General features: G+C 39.8%; 1 protein-coding gene across 2 annotated transcripts in view; it reads right to left on the reverse strand.

Moving 5' to 3' along the window:
- The window catches only part of C8H4orf22 (chromosome 8 C4orf22 homolog), a 528,133-nt gene that overhangs the window by 219,939 nt on the left and 290,425 nt on the right, over positions 1-17,769 (reverse strand). The window lies entirely within an intron of this gene.

Raw genomic sequence — 17,769 nt, forward strand, 5'->3', positions numbered from 1 at the left:
TAACATTGTTTCTGACAACCTTGACATTTAACCCAGATTATTTATGTGTGTTACAGGCTTACACTTGTTTGCCACCAGGGCAAATTTTTCTTTCATCTTTTTACTCTACAGCAGCATCATTAGCTTTCCTTTAGGCATATGCAGCAGAGAAGCTGTCAGCCAAAACATCTTTCACAGGAGCCACGTCCTTAAACAAATGTAAAACATGGGAGGAGGAACAGCTGAACTCCAAAAAGAAAAGCGGATTTTTCTAGCTACTAACTGATATCTAAATGTAAAAATACTTGGCTCTAAGAATACATTTGCCTTCATTAAAACATGTATTAGGCTCACTTTGGTTTATATGCTTTCCCAGTTATTGAAAAAAAGCATAAGTGTTAATAGTCATAGTATTTGTAATAGTAAAAACAGAGCTGACATTTACTTTGTGTGACTTTTGCAGTTTTAAGGCCAATATTCTACAGATCAGATGACAAATTAACCATACCCTGATTCCTTCTTCAAACATATTTTTCTTTATATTTGAAAACAATGCTTATAGACATCAAATTTAATATTTTACGTTGTGCTTTTGGTCAGCAGTAACTCAAAGTCCAAGCTTACTGGCATTTTCTTATGATATATTGGTGCTACATGTAATTTGCTGTTAACTACATTATTATTTGGATTATTTTTGTGTATGAGTGATCACAGATAGAGTTTACAGTAAAACCACTTTGCAAATTGCCAAAATGACTCTCTTCATTGAAAAAACTGTTTGGACAGTTATTTCTTTCAGTATGTTAAAAAATACTAACATCAAAGGCATTTTTCATAAATATTTTACAATACATTAAAACAGAATCCTAGCAAACTTTGTAAGGAAAATACCAACCAACAGTCTTTCCCAACTGAACTTCTCTAAGATGAAAATATCAATGAAACCAAGAGCCGTTTTTTTTTAAAAGATCAGCAAAATTGACAAATCTTTAGCCCACCTCAGCAAGAAGAAAAAAAGACTCAAATAAACAAAATGAGAAATTAAAGGGTAGAAATAACAAGTGATACTACAGAGATATAAAAAAATAAGAGGATACTATAGACAGTTATATACCAACCAACTGGACAACTGCCCCCTGCCCCCCAAAAAATGGTCTGATCAGATTTATAGAAAGATTCAACCTCAAGGCTGAATCAAGAAGAAACAGAACTATGAACAGAACAATCACTAGCAGTAAATTAAATTTGTAACAAGCACTCGCAGAAAAGGAAAGTTACATGACTGGAGGGTTTCATGGAAGAGTTCTACCCAACATATAAAGAAGAGCTAGAACTTATCCTTCTCAAACTATTCCAAAAATCTGAATAGTACAGAATGTTCCCAGATTCATTCTATCAGCTCACCATTACCTTGATACCAAAACCAGACAAAGACACTACAAAAAAAAGAAAATTACAGGCCAGTATCTTTGATAAATATAGATGCAAAAATCCTCAACAATATATTAACAAACTGAGCACTATATTAAATATATCAATATATTAAAAGGATCATGCACATGATCAAGTGGGATTTATTCCAAGGAGCAAGGATGATTCACAAATCCAACCAATGTGATACATTACATCAACAAAAGTAAGGATAAAAATCACATGATCATTTCAATAGACAGAGAAAAACTACTTGACAAACTTCAACACCCATTCGCGATGAAAATGTTCATCAAAACTGGTATAGAGGGAACCTATCTTAACATAATAAATACAGGACATTTATGACAAACCCACAGCCAGCATCACACCAAATGATAAAAAGCTAAAATTAGAAACAAGACAAGGAGACTTACTCTCACCGCTTTTATTTAATGTAGTGTTAGAAGTCTGGCCACAGCAATCAGACAAGAAGAGAAGAGAAAAGGCATCCAAACTGGAAGGTAAGAGGCTTAACATCACCGTTTGCAGATGACATGATATTTTATACAGAAAACCCTAAAGTCGCCACCAAAAAAACAACTAGAACTAATAAATTAATTCAGCAAAGTTGTAGGACACAATACTAATGTACAGGAATTTGTTGCTTTTCTATACACTAAGAATGAATTATCAGAAAGAGAAAAATTTAAACATTTTGTTTAAAATCACATCAAAAAGAATGAAATATGATTTTTCTTATGGCACAGTGGGTTAAGGATCCCACATTGTCATTGCTGTGGCTCGGGTCAGAGCTGCGGCATGGGTTTGATCCTGGCCCAGGAACTTCCACATGCCATTGGCATGGCAAAAAAGAGAAAGAGAGAGAATAAAATACCTAGGAATGAATTTAAGAAGTGAAAGACCTATACTTTGAAGACTATAGAATATTGATGAAGGAAACTGAAAATGATACAAAGAAATGGAAAGATATTCTGTGCTCTTGCATTGGAAGAATTAATATTGTTTAAATGTCCATACTATCCAAAGCAATCTACAGATAAATCCGATCCCTATCAAAATACTCATGACATTTTTCATAGAACTGGAACAATCCCAAAATTCATGTGGAACCACCAAAGACCTCAAATTGCCAAAGCAACCTTGAGGAAAAAAAGAACAAAGCTGGAGATGACAGCTTATCAGACTTCAGATTATACTACAAAGCCATAGTAATCAAAGAGGATGGTACTGGCACAAAAACACACATAGATCAATTGCATAGAATAGAGAGCCCAGAAATAAACATAAGCACCTATGGTCAATTATTCTATAACAAAAGAGGTAAAAATGTACAATGCAGGAAAGACAATCTCTTCAAAAAGTGGTGGTGGGAAAACTGGACAGTTACATGTAAAACAGTGACATCAGAACATTTTCTCATCGCATACACAAAAGTAAGCTCAAAATGTATTAAAGATCCAAGCAAAGACCTAAAACCATACAATACCTAGAAGAAAACATAGGCAGAACACTCTTTTACATAAATCAGAGCAATACTGTTTTTAGATCTGTTTTCTAAGGCAAAGGAACACAAGCAAAAATAAACAAATGAGACCAAATTAAACCTAAAAGCTTTTGCTCAGCAAAGGAAACAATCAAAAAAAATGAAAAGACAACCTATGGAACAGGAGGAAATATTTGAAAATAATGTGACTTACAAGGGGCCCATATCCAACATGTATAAATAGCTCATACAACTTAATATCAAAAAAACAAATGAGTCAAGAAGAAAGAGACCAATCACTGGAAATGAAATTGAATATATCATAAAAACACTCCCTACAAATAAAAGTCCAGGAGCAGATGGCTTCACAAGCGAATTCTACCAAACGTACAAAGAGGATCTGGTGCCCAGCCCCTTAAAATTTTTCAAAAGGTTCTGGAAGAAGGAACACTCCCAAAGACATTCTATGATGCCACCATTACCCTAATTCCAAAACCAGACAAAGATACCACCAAAAAAGAAAACTATAGGCCAATATCTTTGATGAATATAGATGCAAAAATTCGCAACAAAATTTTAGGCAACTGAATCCAACAACATATCAAAAAGATCATATACCATGACCAGGTGGGATTCATCCCAGGTTCACCAGGATGGTTCAACATATGCAAATCAATTAACGTCATATAACACATCAACAAAAGAAAAGTCAAAAATCATATGATCATCTCAATAGATGCAGAAAAAGCATCTGACAAAGTCCAACATCCATTTATGATAAAACTCTCATCAAAGTGGGTATAGAGGGAACATTCCTTAACATGATCAAAGCAATATATGACAAACCCACAGCAAATAGAATACTCAATGGGGAAAAATTCCATTGAAATTTGGGAAACAAGACAAAATCTGGAACAAGACAGGGATGCCCACTCTCACCACTGCTATTCAACATAGTATTTGAAGTCCTAGCCACAGCAATTAGACAAACAAAAGAAGTAAAAGGCATCTAAATAGGAAGAAAAGAGATAAAACTATCATTGTATGCAGACGACATGATACTATACATAGAAAACCCTAAGGACTCAACCCCAAAAACTACGTGAGCTGATCAACAAATTCAGCAAAGCAGCAGGATATAAGATGAACATTCAGAAATCAATCACATTTCTGTATACTAACAATGAAATATTAGAAAAGAAATACAAAAATACAATACCTTTTAAAATTACACCCCCAAAAATCAAATACCTGGGAATACACCTGACCAAGGAGGTAAAGGACTTATATGCTGAGAACTATAAAACATCAATCAAGGAAATTAAAGAAGATGTAAAGAAATGGAAAGATATTCCATGTTCCTGGGTTGGAAAAATTAACACTGTAAAAATGGCCATACTACCCAAAGCAATCTACAGAGTCAATGCAATCCCTATCAAAATACCCATGACATTTTTCACAGAACTAGAACAAACAATCCAACAATTTCTATGGAATCACAAAACACCCAGAATTGCCAAAGCCGTCCTAATGAACAAAAACCAAACAGGAGGCATAACTCTCCCAGACCGCAAAAAACATTACAAAGCCACAGTCATCAAGACAGTGTGGTACTGGTACCAAAACAGACAGAAAGACCAACGGAACAGAAGAGAGAACCCAGAAATAAACCCAGACACCTATGGTCAATTAATCTTTGACAAAGGAGGCAAGAGTATAAAATGGGAAAAAGAAAGTCTATTCAGCAAGCATTGCTGGGAAACCTGGACAGCGGCATGTAAAGCAATGAAACTAGAACACACCCTCACACCATGCACACAAATAAACTCAAAATGGCTGAAAGACTTAAATATAAGACAAGACACCATCCAACTCCTAGAAGAGAACATAAGCAAAACACTCTCGGACACCAACCTTATAAATGTTTTCTCAGGTCAGTCTCTCAAAGCAACAGAAATAAAAGCAAAAATAAGCCAATGGGACCTAATCAAACCCACAAGCTTTTGCACAGCAAAGAAAACCAAAAAGAAAACAAAAAGACAACTTACAGAATGGGAGAAAATAGTTTCAAACGATGCAACAGACAAGGGCTTAATCTCTAGAATATACAAGCAACTTACACAACTCAACAGCAAAAAAGCCAATCACCCAATGGAAAAATGGGCAAAAGACTTGAATAGACCATTCTCCAAGGAAGATATACAGATGGCCAACAAACACATGAAAAAATGCTGAACATCCCTGATTATAAGAGAAATGCAAATCAAAACTACCATGAGATACCACCTCACACCAGTCAGAATGGCCTTCATTAATAAGTCCACAAATAACAAGTGCTGGAGGGGTTGTGGAGAAAAGGGAACCCTCCTGCACTGTTGGTGGGAATGGAAGCTGGTACAACTACTATGGAAAACAGTATGGAGGTAACACTTAGAAAACTATACATAGAACTACTATATGATCCAGCAATCCCACTCTTGGGCATCTATCCAGACAAAACTCTACTTAAAAGAGACACATGCACCCGCATGTTCATTGCAGCTCTATTCACAATAGCCAGGACATGGAAACAACCCAAATGTCCATTGACAGAGGATTGGATTAGGAAGATGTGGTATATATACACAATGGAATACTACTCACCCATAAAAAAGAATGATATAATACCATTTATAGCAACATGGATGGAACTAGAGACTCTCATACTGAGTGAAGGGAGTCAGAAAGAGAAAGACAAATACCATATGATATAACTCATATCTGGTATCTAATATACGGCACAAATGAACCTTTCCACAGAAAAGAAAATCATGGACTTGGAGAATAGACTTGTGGTTGCCCGGGGGGAGAGGGAGGGAGAGAAGGGATTGGGAGCTTGGGGTTAACAGATGAAAACTATTGCTTTTGAATGGACTAATAATGAGATCCTGCTGTGTAGCACTGAGAACTATGTCTAGATACTTACAATGCAGCACAACAATGGGAGAAAAAATTATGTATATATGTATGTGTAACTTGGTCCCCGTGCTATACAGAGGGGGAAAAAAAGTGTGCTAGGAGAAATAACAAAAATAAATAAATTAATTAAAAAAAACAATCAAAGAGTGGCTGTTTCTTCAAAGAAGATATCTGGAGCCTGTATTTGGAAAACTGATGCTCAAGTCACTGGAGTCAAATGTAAATATGTGCTATGGTTCTAAGGAACCTGCTGGAGCGGGGCAACTAAATCCATTAGGAGATTTGGGAAAGACTTCAAAGAGTCAGTCATGAAGTTGGTCTGAAAGGCCATGGAAGAGACAGCGGAGAAGACAGGGTGTGTAAGAGTCCTTTAGGTGGAGACACGTGCAGAGGCGGGGGTACAGGTAGAGCTTGGGGTGTTTGGGGAAGGACGTGACGTGTAGTTGGGTGAGTGCGGGAGCGGATCGCGAGGGGTGGTGAGAAGTGGTAACGTTGTCGTAAATGACTTTCGCAAAACATAAATCTGGGATTTTATCCCTCACTTAAAACACTGTAATGCAAAAAAAAAAAAAAATACATGGAGTTCCTGTCGTGGCTCAGTGGTTAACGAATCCGACTAGGAACCATGAGGCGGCGGGTTCAATCCCTGGCCTCGCTCAGTGGGTTTAGGATCCGGCATTGCCATGAGCTGTGGTGTAGGTCACAGACTTGGATCAGATCTGGCGTTGCTGTGGCTGTGGTGTAGGCCGGCAGCAACAACTCTGATTAGACCCTTAACCTGGGAACCTCCATATGCTGCGGGTGCAACCCTAGAAAAAGAAAAAAAAAAAAAAATCAACTCTGTAATGGCGTATCCTTTCATTTTGAGTAAGTCAGACTTCCTTTTAAAGTGTGAACTGCCTTGAAAAATATGTTTTTCCCTCCATCTTGTGGTGCTTTCTTCCTCCACGCTATGCTACATCCCACAAAAACAAACTTAAAAACATATTTACTGAGACCTACTAGGTGCTGGGGATGCTGATGAGCAAAACAGGCCCCGTCTCAGGATCTTTGTACACACTGTTCCCTCAGTTAGGACCCTCTCCTTCCACTCTTTGCATGAACAGCTCCCACCATTTAGGTCCAATTCCGTGCTCACCGCAGGAAAGAACCCCTTCTGCTTTGGATATAATGGAGCCGCTGATCATTTACTCTTTTCAACTCCTGTTTCTTCCCACTAAAATGTAAACTGCATTGTGAATTATTTTTGACTGTTTTGTTCACCACTATATCTATAATACCTAGAACAGTGCCTGGCTCAGAGAAAGAAACCCAATAAATATTCTGAATGAATGAATGATTAGCAGAAGCTATCATTTTTTAATATTTCACATATTTATGTGTGTTACTTTACATTACTGAATTTATTTTAATTTTTGTTCTGCTTCCCAAACTAGAATGAAAACTCATGAGAGCAGGAACTAAGCCTGTCTTGTTCACCCGGTTTCTCCTCACCATGACCACCACCTAAAAAGGTGCTAAATATTTATTAAATTAGTGAATATGGAAAGAAAGAGTTGAGTTGGTCGAGGAGTTGCAGAACTTCAAAGATGGCCAATCACAGAGATGATCTTGACGAGGCTGTTGGATCAGTCCTGGATGAGGGGGGTGTTGTATACTCAGTCCCAGATGGGGGGTGTTGCATACTCAGTCCCGGATGAGGAGGGTGTTGTATACTCAGTCCCGGATGGGGGGTGTTGTATACTCAGTCCCAGATGGGGGGTGTTGTATACTCAGTCCCGGATGGGGGTGTTGTATACTCAGTCCCGGATGGGGGGTGTTGTATACTCAGTCCCGGATGGGGGGTGTTGTATACTCAGTCCCGGATGGGGGTGTTGTATACTCAGTCCCGGATGGGGGGTGTTGTATACTCAGTCCCAGATGAGGGGTCACTCAGAGACATGCACCAAAATACATAGGCTATCACTGTCCTCATGGCCCCACAGACAACTTCATGATTCTAAAGCAAGGAAACTTTTCCTTTAAAATGACAACAGTAAATATTTTAAGCTTTGTCGGTCATTTTAGAAAATTGAGGAAATTATGTAGTTACGTAATTATGATTTAACAAAAATTTTATGATGACGTTCAAACAATAAAATAATGATGGAATTCAACCTTTTGTAAGAGAGGTCTGTTAACAAGAATGGAATTCCTTGTTTTTACATAATAATTAAAATAATTTGACTGGCGTTCAAATACATTGTTCCATAGCACCAGAATCAATCCCAAATGTTCCTCTGTTAATGCTGATGTTTAGTGAGAGTCTATGTGTTTCACGTTTGAAGATACCTTCCTACACAGGCTGGAACTGCCAAATACTGATACCACTCTGCAAAGTGATTTTAATTGAGCACATTCATTCCCTGGAAGGTATTTGTTGAATTTTATTACATCATTCTTAAGATATTTTCTCGTTATCATGGTATTATATGCCGATTAATCACTTTGAACTGCAAGTTATGCAGAAGCCTCCCCGTGGCATAGTTAAACGGATTTTTAATCATGGAAATTGTCTTTGTCTCTATAGAGAGGTCTGAGAGACACTACTGGATCTACAGTTCGAGTTCAGAAAATGCAGCCAGTGAACACTTGTGTGCAAGCGGAGACGTCGCTCTTCCTTTTCCCATCGGACAGCACAGGACGTGCATAGAGCCCCATGACCAGCGAGTGGAGGCAGAATTCTAGGATGACGCCCAAGAGCCTCACCCTCTGCTATACACACCCCGTACAATCTCGGGGCTGTGGACAGGATGGAATTTACTCCCGGGATTAGGCTCGACCACTGGAGCCCTTTACGTTTGTCCCAGGGGTCAGAGATAAGTGAAGCCTGAGATTCTAAGAACGAAAAGAATTTGATGCGTCTTTGCTGGTCTGAAAATGGACAGTGCTACGTGGTAAGAAAATCGGGCAGTCTCTAGATGCTCAGAGTGGCTCTTTGCTGAAGCCACTAAAGAAACGTGATTTTCTGTCCTAGAACTAAAAGGAACTGGATTCTGCCAATGACAGGAAGAAGCTTGGAAGTGGGATATTCCCTAAAGCCTTCATAGGAAAACTCAGCCCGGCTGACATATTCATTTCAGAATACTTCATTTCAGAATACCTGTTGAGTTAATAAACAGGTTTTGCTTTAAGCTGCCTCCTTTGTAAGAATTTGTTACATACCAATGAAAAGTAACATATTTAATGCAAACGATGTAAGTTATTATTGAAATGACTTTACTACACTAAAATTGCGCACATAAGCACTGTTCTGCTTTTAAGTTTAAAAAATATCATCAACTCTTGGGAGTTTCCGTTGTGGAATTAGAAACTGACTGGTTCCTAAGAATCCGACTAGGAACCATGAGGTTGCAGGTTCGATCCCTGGCCTTGCTCAGTGGGTTAAGGATCCGGCGTTGCCATGAGCTGTGGTGTAGGTCGCAGACGCGGCTCGGATCCTGCGTTGCGGTGGCTCTGGTGTAGGCCGGCGGCTACAGCTCCAATTTGACCCCTAGCCTGGGAACCTCCATATGCCACATGAGCGGCCCAAGAAATAGCAAAAAGACAAAAAAAAAAAAAAAAATCATCAACTCTGAAGTAAAACTAACTCCCCAAATCACCTGATATTTGAAAACAGTCACTCAGGTCATTCAAGAAGTTATTCATTGTTCTTCCTACTCATAAAAATATCAATCTCAGCCCTGAGTTGAAAAAGAAAACTATAACACAACTTGACCACTGCTCAGCCACTGAACTGCCACGTGGTGGGGCAACTCGACGTATTTCTGACAAAAAGCTCCTGGAACTGACGGTGGTTAAATAAAACCATATGAAGTTCACCTTTGATACGATTAGTTTAATAATACACCATAGATTCAAATATTTTCCACAAGGTACCTGATGATGAATAATGCCTTAAACACCTTTTCATTTTCATAGGCTTTGTACATTTGTATACCTAATCCTTTCTCTGCTAAATACATATGCTCAACACCAACAGTTACATCCCAGCTGATTCCACTTCAGGTTGTATTGAATCAGTTTTTTTCAACTTCATTACAAATTTCTTGCTCATAATCATTCCATGCAGGCTCTTCATAAAGGCTAATTCTTCAGCCACTTTACACTTGGCATATTAATTCCTCAAATAAACAGCAGTACTGAGCAGCATCAGCAGTGTCTGTTGGCTGATGGATAGCCAAGGAAATCACTCAACAAGACCACTTGCCTTGGCGTTCCCGCCGCAGTGCAGTGGAAACCAATTTGACTAGGAACCATGAGGTTGCAGGTTCAACCCTTGACCTTGTTCAGTGGGTTAGGGATCTGGCGTTGTTGTGAGCTATGGTGTAGGTTGCAGACACGGCTGGGAATCTCCATATGCCATGAGTGAGGCCCTAAAAAGCAAATGACAACAACAAAAAAAATCACTTGCCTTGTTTTCCAGCTAATTACTGATGTTGCTCCCAACATCCCCAATTCTTTCAGCAATGGTTCTTACGAAAGACCAACAGTCTTAGACACGTTCGTTTTCTCGGATACATGTCTTCAACTACTGCAACCAAACATGATTTAATTAACGCGGCATCAGCAAATGACTTCCCTTGCTTAACCAAAAAATGAATGACTCAGAAACTTACCATCGTTGCGTCTTCTTTTGGCTATGTCTGCAGCATGCAAAAGCTCCCTGGCCAGGAACTGAACCCTCACGGCAGTAGCAACCCAAGCCATAGCAGTGACAAGGCCAGTGTTACCTGACAAATGATCCACGAAGTAAGCGTCTTTCTTGGAAGGGGTGCTTATTATAAATGTATATTTATGGCCTTCCAATTTCATTTTATTAGAAATCTACACTTTTGCTCATCTCTCTGGTTGGTTTGTGTGTACTAACGTTCAAGAACAAATTGCTTAATTTGGAGATGTTTGGGTAGGTACTGTGCGTGACCAAATCAAATAATGGTTCATTCCCATGAGTGAAGCCAGAGAAGTCCATACGTGTATCTAACTATCTACACAGACTGTTGTCAAAACGGACTGTGGCAGAAACCTACATAGGAAGCCCCACTCGGATGAAGCAGTACCAGGACTAAGGGAAACCAGAAAACTCAGGCTTACATGCACGGTAAACATGCACACAAAGTACACACACAGACACACACACACAATCATCTCTCTCATGGCAAGAAACAACTGAATGTACCTATAATTTTTGATACATTTCTCCTAATAATTATTTAGGCTATAATGTCATACACGATTTTACCTAGGGTTAGCAGGAATTTCTATCTTTGCATGTTGGGAAGGCTTTAGGAGAGAAGAGAATAATAATTTCAAGTCTGATTTGAATTCATGTTTTCCCCAGAAAACCTTTCTTTTTGGCAAAACCTTTATTTTTTTGAAACTCTGAAGCTTGTGCTAACTGGGGAGGCCAAGACGTAATATAAATAATTTTTCATTTAATCCTTAGACAATACAAGGTTTCTGGAATATTCTTATTTGCCTTAAAGTTTTTGACATTTTAAGATATGTTCATACACACAAACCCAACTCCAAAATATGAGAATAAACAATATTCTCTTAAAACAGAGCACAGACCACATATAACAAAAGTCAATAATGATGATAATTGTTTAAAGAATGCATCCGAGCCTACTTGCTAATAAGAGCCTACTTGCTAATAAGAGCCTACTTGCTAATAAGAGCCTACATCCAAAGTCAAGATTATAAGAGAAGTAGAACCTGAATTTCGAAAACTCCATAGTAACCTTTTACATACAACATATACATTAACCTAACACAGACACTTAAGCACATTTGAGAAATTTTTACTCATCATTAGAAAAGCAAGAGTTTTTATTGAATAACTAATGAGACAGTAGAAATTTTTAAATAAAAAACTAGGCAAAATCCTATTACTTCAACAAATCAATATTATCCAGCTCCCTAGTTAAAATGCACTCATTATTTTTACAGTTGCCAATCATGGCGAGGATAAAACTTTGCATCCTTCTTGGAAAAACAAGCATTTTCCGAGTTGCCTTATCATCATCACAAAGGGTCGTTTATAGTGATGGCATTGAGTAGATGAGGTCTAAGTAAATATTCAACAGTCTTCATCTGTTGAATATTGAGGCGAATTGCTATTTCCTCATTGTAAAAATGTATTCCAGCAAGAACCAACGAGAAGGAAACCAGCCAAGTGTTGCCAGTCATTCCGTGGTGACTGCGGCTGCACGGGTGACAACTTGCCCTGTTAAATTAGCACCCCAGCTGCAGTGGCCACAATGCTAAGCAAGCTCTAGTACGGAAACAGCTATGAAACAGAGCTGTTCCACGCTGCTCGTCCTCTCTTCCTGGGCGCACAACAGGAAACATTCTTCGCTTCCCTTGCAGTGAGGTTTGGCTACACTGCAGAGGTCTGGAAACAGGACACTGGCACGGTCGACATGCACCACCTCTATATCGGCTCATCGAGCTTCCCCGAAGCCAGCTTCCAGGACGGCCTTTGCTCTTTCTTCGGGAGGCAACAGCTGAACAGCCTTGGAAGCCCTGTCCTGAAGATGATCGAGACCCCGTTAACCTGGGCTCCTGAAGGACGAAGTGGAATGAAAGATCCTGCACTTTCCACCAAACTGGAATAGCACAGGACTGCTTTGCGAGCAAGAAATCAACTAGCTGTCAAGCAAATGGAAGTGCTGCCGTCCATTCTTTACGGAGGTTACTCTCACGCGATTATTACATGATTGGGGCTATAGGCAAAAAGGAGGTTGCATTTTCTCTCTTCTTCCCAAGACAAAACTGCTAGCACTCTCGTCCTCCCATGCCCATACCACTTCTGACTTCACTCTCTTTACCGTCTCCAGGTTGTACTTGAACCCGCAGTAGTCTAAAGTCAATGGTTCTACGGTCTCCTACCTATGCAAAAACTGGATAAGCCTTATCCAATTTCTATCATCACATCTAAAACTGGTAAAATAATAATTTAATCCTATAGTCTTGGCTCTTCTTAGCCAGCAACTCCAGTAATGTGAAACCATGTATATCCACATTCTACAAAGCAGAATATACTAGAATGGAGTGAAACCTCCAAAAGGTTTTGGTACGTCTGCAGAGTAGCTCTATCTAGGCCAGGCTGGTATTACATTAGGTTGTTTTGGCAACCTGTATCTATCCATTTTATTAAAATTAAAGGCTTGAAGAAAAGCATCCTGCTCCTGCAATTTCAGGAATGTTTGATCTTTTGCCAAGAATAACACTGGCATGCACCTCTGCCTATGGTCTGCTGTATCCACCAGGAACCTAATCATAAAATGCAACTGTTCCGCATCATATGCCTTAACCTCAGAAGTGAACAAAACAGGAGATTCCTTAACTGCAAACTGCATCATCTCGAAGGGTATCCAGTCTCAACCAGGTCTTCAGTTTAACTCTGCATCCCTTCAGTTCAGCTGACAGCCTATCTTACTTCCTAGGAGAGCCCTTCCAGAACTTTCCTGCTCTTCTCCGTGTCCACCCCCGACCCTGCATTTCTCCCTCTCGGCAGTTGCGTGCTGGGAAGTTGCAGGCCGTCATGAGGAGCTCACTCGTATTCTTCACCTTTTGTAGATTCAGAGCTTTACCTGCACGTTCTTCCTTATGCCCCGAGGCAGACGAGTACTTTTCCAGCATCCGTTGGGAGCCTGATTGTGCACAAACCCCAGGCCCTCGATACACCTCCATCCTCACCCTTGAGTCGGTTTATTCCACCTCCTCCAGGTTTTCTCTCTCAAGCTTCCTCATTTTTCCAGTATATACAACTTTCTCGGCCTCCCGATTAATTCTCTCCGTCTAGAGCAAAATTCCGCCTCTCCATAAGGACAAAAAGGGAAAGAAAATCTTCCTCGGGGACTCTCAGTATCATTCATTCTCCTTCCTCTTAAAATGTTCACAAGGATAACTTAATTTTCTGCTACTCTTGCTTCCCCAGCCACTAGCTTCTTAATTGGTCTTAATCGAGATTTATGAGGAAGTGGGCTAGATATTGTCAGCTGAAGATGGGCAAAGATAGGCACAGACACAGAGGAACGAAGGTGAGACAAGGTGTTTGGAGAGAAATGTATTTATCTTGTTGGACAGTTGCAGGGAAAGAAAGGAGAAAGGGCTGGAAAAGTAGGTTATGAAAGAGTACAGAGGCCCCGAATGTTGTCATCTATGTAGCATATTCAGCAGTCTCACTGTAGTTATTTTTAAGCAAATGAACATTTCACAACCTCTAAAACTGCCAAAACATGAGCATACACATTAATTTCGGGGAAATAGGTAAGGGACCCAAGCTACTCTTCTCGGTCCCATGTCTCTGTCCTTTGCCACATCCTATCACTTATTTCTTATTATTACGTTCTTCGGCCTGTATACCACATCTAATTATCCAAGTCCTTATCACATGATGGCAAGTCACAGCTGTCTTTGCCACTATCAGAACGGACACTGTCATGTACTTCACAAAATATATGACATACAGTGAAGAAAACTCTGAGTGTGTTTTTCTGGTTGAAAGAATGAGAAATAACTGTTCACACCACTTCCAGTATTTCTTAGGGGCCTCTTGAGGCGTGAGTCTTTCACAAGGTTGCTGTGACACTAACGGGGAGCTCAGAGAGCCAATAATCCAGCCTCAGGAACAGATCTGCTCTTCTAGGAATTAAACGTATGCAGTTGCCACCGTTCCTTTCGCGCTTTCTCAGAGTTAAGGTGTGTTTTTCCAGGTGCCTGCTGAAACAAAGTCCATGGGCTGTATATGCAGAACTGTCTACAGGAATTGATGTACTGATTTTTGACTTATGGATTCTTCTCTGCACTCCAGCCACCGTTCCATATGCTTTGCATTTATGAACGTATTTAATTTTTAAAATGAGAAAAGTCGTTCAGAGAAGCTAAGGGTCCGAGATAAAAGGGAAGAGACAGGGTCTGCCCAGGCAAACTGTACCTGGTCCGCGATCTTTTCATCATATGATTGGGACCCGTCCTAAGGCACCGAAAGTCGCCACTTATATGGACAACCTTCCCTAAGCTTCAGTAGAAATAGTTTCCATAGACAACAGAGGCGAGGAGTGTTTTCACAAAAATATCACAACCTCAGGGGAAGTGACCTGAGAAAAGTGAAGTCCTATTTTCTCCCAATAACAAGCAAACGTGTGTGTGTCATTTCACCTGGTTTTCACATTAGATAATATTCTGTAATAACTAAAGAGAAATTTAACTCTTTTTCTGGCCAAGATTATTCATGCAGTGTTGATTACAAAAGGACAAATGCAGAGCAACAGGGAATCAGAAGCTTCTTGTAGAGAAGCGAAGGGCAGGGACCAGAAATAATTCTAGAGATATTTTTAAGAACTTCTACAGATATTTTGCTTTTGTTTATAGTCGTAATTTCCCAAAGTTTAACATAGTCTCAGTTTTGGTGTTTAAAATATTCATCCTTGGTCACAAGAAAGGTGCGATTATTCTGTACCAGAAGGACTAAATACATGCTGATTATCCATATCGTTTCAATAACCTGACGTACAATAGCTCGTTGTCTTTAAGGAGATTTTAGAAACTGGCATTTCCCAGGAGGTCATAGAGCACTAGTTACAGACGGCAGTAGATCCGCAGAGCCTGGTCCAGTCAAAGACAGTCTTCATTCAGAAAGATTTCAGTTTAATTAACACAAAACTACAGATGCTAACTGGGGTGAACCTGAGGCAACCAAGACCTATTAACGTCTTTATTAAATAGACATGTGCCATGCTCGTGTTAAGGGGCAGGGATAATAGTCTCGCCTCGAGGCTCCCTAGGTCAGTCTAGGTCTTGGAAGGTAAAACGGACGGAAACGGGAAAAAGACAGCTGACTATACGTCAGGCTGGAGGCTGATCTAACTCTGAAGGATGCCATCAGCACGGATTATTCCCATAATATCTTTCCAGAAAGTTAAGCATTTTTTTCTTTCATGATGTCAGTTTTTCCAAGGCTAGTCCTGAAATGCTCAATGAATCAGGATACAGACTCAGTTGGAATAGTTTCCAAGTTCATCTGATGAGGATTATTTGCTATGAGACAAGATTTTAAGTCCCACTACCAATTAACTAGGATGAAATGCTTAAAAGAGAGGATAACTTAATTGAGACTTCATAGGTTTATTTTTTTAATATAAAATGTGAAATATGTTCAGAGATTTGTTTCTTACTTAGCAGACATTGTGAGGCAAAACAGCCAGGAAAAAAACATTCAGTAGAATTCCAGAATTCACCCAAATAGCAATAACTTTAAAAAGGGACAAACAAAAGTAGTTATATGGTCTTATCTGAGTACAGTTTTCTCGAATGACCTAATATCCACCCAGACGTGCATGCAGATTACCCTGCTCTGATGCCAACATTTCAAACATTTGGTAAGATATTTATCTCCATTCCACTAAGAAACAGCTTGGTGCTGTGTCATAAAGCAGAAAAATAATTTACTTCTTCAGCATTTCCAAGAGGAATTTTCTATGCCATAAGTTTTTTGAATTGATAAATGTCTCTTTAACAGAAGGGAAGAATGGAATAAACCAAGTGTGGACTCATGAGATGTATGTAAAAAGAGCTGCTGAAAAATGAACATTCACAGACACGGAAATACATGCTCTACACTGCGTCAAGTAACGGACAATAAAAGTATGTAATGAGAACTTCCTAACTTGCGATTAATTGGAGTAATTACAAAGGGCCGAGAAGATTTTTAAAAGGCCGTTATAATAATAAATCTCTTTATGCATCTCCTCAAGCATCGCTGTAGAGTTTTTCCATCCACCTCATTCTCCCACCTGTTTGGAAAGATGTGACCTGGCAGGGTGTCTAGCACCCAATATCATTCCTAACCGCATACAAACTGAATTCCAGCCTCATAGCATCGAATCTCCAGGGAATAAAATCTGGCCACATACAAAGAACACAAGCTGTTCCTTAACAAGATGGCAGGTATTTGGCACATGATTTGGGTTTTGTTTAAACAAGCTGATTAGCAGTATCACGTTGGCAAGTTCATTGTTTATAATCACTCTATTTCATTTGCCTATAAAAAGTAGAAGCACACATTCTGTTTTCTAAGCCTGGTATGAATCAGTAGGGATTTTTTCCTCTCTCTCGAGTAAATACTGCATAGCTAAAACAAGGGAGAAAGATAATTTCAGTACAAGGGATTTTAAAGCCCACCAACACTGCTGTAAGAAAAAGAAAGATTTCTGCTAACAATTACCGCATTAACCACATTCAGACCACTGTGGGAAGAAAAGAAACACATCAGTAAATCCCGCTGTGTTTCCTGCCTAAAATCAGTGTAGGGAAACAGACCCTCATCTAGGATTATGACTTTTAAACATGCCTTTCAAACCCATCTTGCCAAAGGAGTCTCAGCACTTTCTCAAGAGAACCAACAGCTTTAGGTATCTTTGAAAAACAGCAGTGCGTTCATTAAGCTTGTTTGATGACTGCTGTTTGACAACTAACCGCGAGCGTTCAAAGATCTCTAATGCGGAGACGTCATTTCTGTGCTCACAGGGCTGAGGCGCGACCAATCGGTTTTCCAGACCCTCGTAGTCCTTTAACGCCCTCCTTCTGATCCAGCCCAGAGTCTCACGTCTTACCTGTGACCAGGTGATGCTCTTGACGCTTCCATTTTGTTCTGGGTTCTGACCCCTGCTACTGTTTTCGGGATCATTGTCTATTCTCCCTTTTATTCCGAGTATGGGAAGCAAAATGGTACAGGGCTTAGCGACAAGCGCTTTGGGGCAGGCCGTTCTGGTCAAGGCTGTGACTCCAGCTCAGCCTCTCCAACCCCAAGCTTCCTCGTCCAACCCGCATCTTGCCCGGTGCTGAGTGTCCCACGAGATAATGCACGT

This window comes from Sus scrofa, chromosome 8 (assembly GCF_000003025.6).
Source record: "Sus scrofa isolate TJ Tabasco breed Duroc chromosome 8, Sscrofa11.1, whole genome shotgun sequence".
Taxonomy (NCBI): domain Eukaryota; kingdom Metazoa; phylum Chordata; class Mammalia; order Artiodactyla; family Suidae; genus Sus; species Sus scrofa.